General features: G+C 42.5%; 1 non-coding gene across 1 annotated transcript; it reads right to left on the bottom strand.

The window, feature by feature from the left end:
- Positions 1–2,815: 2,815 nt before the first annotated feature.
- Positions 2,816–2,922, bottom strand: LOC118492866. Its single transcript, XR_004894867.1, has one exon. It is a non-coding gene; the product is annotated as a small nucleolar RNA R71 (small nucleolar RNA).
- Between the last annotated feature and the right edge of the window lie 708 nt (positions 2,923–3,630).

Below are 3,630 nucleotides of genomic sequence, written 5' to 3'. Positions count from 1 at the left end.
CTTCAAAATACATTTACCCTTTTGTCCCGAGCTAAAAAAATGATTTTGCCCTCAGTAAAAAAATTACGCTTGTACCCTCAGCCTAAATTACGTTTTCGCCCCAGTTAAAAATAAAATTTTGTTTTTCCTCCGGCTCAAAATTACGAATTTACACCAGTTTATTATTTTATACTTACTTTAAATTTACGGTTTTGCCCACAGTTTAAAATTACGTATTTGCCCCTGATGTGTGTAAAATGCAACATATAAAACACATCAATTAAGGCATAAAACTAACCCTTTTTAAGTACTAATGTTGGAAAAAGAGTGTTTTTGTCTTCCTTTTGTATTTTCAGGATGAAATGAGCTCAAAATCACAAAAGAAGCAAAAAGACCACTAATTCTACCATAAATACAAGAAAAGGAACAAAAGAAAACTGCCCGGACCCTCAACGGCACCTCCCAAGACAAAGAGAAGAGAACAGAGCCTGAACACGCCCCGTGTCCAGTGAACACGGGGGCGTGCCCAGGAAGCAGCAGAAAAGACAAACCAGTAGAAGCTTCCATTGCTCACCACGGGGCCGTGCCCAGCGGACACGGGGGCGTGTTGAAAGTACAGCAGGCGCATTAATTGTAATTCGCAATTACAATTAATGAAGAGAGAGAACGTCAGACGGGCACGGGGCCGTGTCCAGCGGACACGGGGCCGTGTCCAGCGTTCTGTTCAGCCTATAAATAGAGGAGCTTGGTTTCATTCTCTCTCATCCCTTGGCACACCACCTCTCTCACACTTCATCCACCACCCACCACCACCATAACACCATCATCCACCACCATCATCCATTGTCCATCATAGAGTGTGTGAGTCGTCTCGGGATCCAAGATTGATCGTAAGAGTTCTTGACAATCAAGGCCATGTTTGCCTAAGTCTCTTACATCACTTGGTGAAGACAAGTGTTTAGTATAATACTTTTTATTTTTAATCTTTTGCACTTTTTATTTGGTTTTGTATTAATGACTTTAATAACTAGTTACTTATGTTGAAGGTGATCTTTCCTTATCGTTTGTCCGTGGTGTCTTGGCATTATTTTACTGTCTATATAAAATAAAAGATTTTCACCATTCATATCTCCACGGTCTATATGGAGGTATGTTGGCTACCTGGTCGGGGGTTAAGGGAACGGTTTGGTAAAGGTCTTGCCCTTGTTCAGCGTTTAGAGGTCCTGCTTGGGACCTGGGTCAAATTTAGTAGGATCTCCTTCAATGCCCATAGGTATTGGATGGCGGGGATCCAAACTCTTTGACCCCCTCATAAGCTAACTACTATTAATACTATAACCCGGCTACTTAGGACTGTATCCCTGCTGACTCAGACTACTTAGCCGAGGGTAACGTCACCGCCAAAAGCGGGGCCTACCATAATTTGCATTAATAACTTAATTCATTATCTTTCAATAATCCGACCCTTTAGGATTGTATCCTTGCTGACTCAAACTACTGGGTTGAGGGTAACGTCGCCTTCAAAAGAGGGGCCTACTACAATAACTAAGATAATCTCTTAAACAAGTGCAAAAGTGCGAAAATAATCAAAGGTTATACTAATACACGTGTCGGATCCAAGTGATTCATCTTGTCTATCTGTTTTTTATTTTATTTTCTTTTTCAGCATTTAGTTAGTTTTTATTTTTCTTAGTTTAAAACATTTTTCTAACTTTTTGATTTGATTAGACGTTGAGGATAAACCGGTATTAAAAGCTCTTGTGTCCTTGGACGACCTCGGTATCTTACCAACACTATACTACGTCCACGATGGGTGCACTTGCCCATATGTGTGTTTAGTGTTAGTAAATATCGTGTTTTATAAATTTAAAACTTGGCTAAAAGTGTAAAAAGGGCTTAAATATATATATCTAAAAATATAACACACTTCACGCACATCAAGTTTTTGGCGCCGCTGCCGGGGACACAAGGATTTTAAGAAAGTTAGGAATCAACGGCCTAATCATCTTTTTATTTTTCTTTAATTTTTTTAGGATTTTTTTTTAGATTTTTCAGCTTCTGCAGAGCTCAGCACGGGGCCGTGCCTGGTCGGACACGGGCCGTGCTCAGCAACGTCACTGGCAGTTTTTGTTTTTCAAGTTAACAGGAGGCTGACCACGGGGCCGTGTCGGTGCAACACGGGGTCGTGTCCAACTTCCAGTAACTGGGATCTGAAAAACAACCACTGTATCTCCGACCACGGGGCCGTGTTCGCTCGACACGGGGCCGTGGTGAACCTTCTGACCAACACTCTTTTCTGTTTTTATTGCAGGACTTGGAACCCGACGCCAACCTCGCGTAGTGTATGAGCTCCAGTTCCAATAAAGACATAAAGGAACCATTAGAAGAACCCGAACGCTTTCTCAGAAAAAGGTTAAAAGCCAAAAACCAAGAGAAAGTTTCGGGTGACCCAACCCCAATGGCGGACCAACGTACCCTCATGGATTACTTACGGCCCACCGTAGGTAATCTCGGCGCCGCTATCAATGCCCCGAATGTCGAAGCCAATAACTTCGAACTTCGACCGCACTTGATACAAATGCTCCAAAACTCCGCAACCTTTCACGGGCTCGCGGACGAGGATCCCCATCTACATATAACTAATTTCTTAGAAATATGTGATACATTTCGGATCAATGGAGCATCAAACGACGCCATCCGCCTTCGTATGTTTCCATTCTCACTAAAAGACCGAGCGAAAGCTTGGCTCAACACCCTCCCAGCTGGATCGGTAAACACCTGGGATGAACTAGCCCAAAAATTTCTATATAAGTATTTCCCTCCTTCTAAAACTGCTAAATTAATGGCTGAAATTAACACATACTCACAAGAGGACGGGGAATCCTTATATGAAACTTGGGAAAGGTTCAAGGAGCTATTACGCAAATGTCCCCATCACGGCCTCGCAATATGGCAACAAGTATCCACTTTCTACAATGGGTTGTTGCCACATACTAGGCAGACACTTGATTCTAGCTCCGGGGGACTTTTAGGTAATCGACGCCCACACGAAATATATAATCAAATTGAGGAAATTGCTCAAACCAATTTTCAATGGCACACTCCCCGGGGAAATAAAACTATCGCCCCGGGCGCCCATAAGGTGGACGAAAGCACCTCTCTACAAGCCCAAATCGAGGCCCTTTCTTCAAAAATAAAAAAACTAGAAATGACAAAAACAGTCTCGGTTATGGCTTGTGAGGGGTGTGGTGGGTCACATGAAAATTGGAGTTGCATGAAAGAAACGGACGATCAACAAGAAATGGTAAACTACATTGACAATAGACCTAGGCCGTCGGGTCCTCCAACGGGGACCTTCAACCAAGGATGGCGAAACCACCCAAACCTTGGTTGGAGGGAGCCCGGCAATAGTAGTAACCAACAACCACAACGAACAAACTTTCAGCAATCAAGAAATGAGTCACAAAATTTCACTCAACAACAAAGTGGAAGAGAAAGGCTCGAAGATACTATATCTCGCCTCGTCTCTGACACTGACAAGAAAAATTCGGAAAGATTCCTACAATTAGAATCTAACTTTAGGAATCAACAGGCTAGCATTCAAAACATAGAAAAACAAATAAATCAACTAGCTCAAAATTTTTCCGAAAG

This window comes from Helianthus annuus, chromosome 5, assembly GCF_002127325.2.
Source record: "Helianthus annuus cultivar XRQ/B chromosome 5, HanXRQr2.0-SUNRISE, whole genome shotgun sequence".
Taxonomy (NCBI): domain Eukaryota; kingdom Viridiplantae; phylum Streptophyta; class Magnoliopsida; order Asterales; family Asteraceae; genus Helianthus; species Helianthus annuus.
The sequence above is the reverse complement of the archived record's forward strand: the minus strand, read 5'-3'. Positions and strand labels throughout refer to the sequence as shown.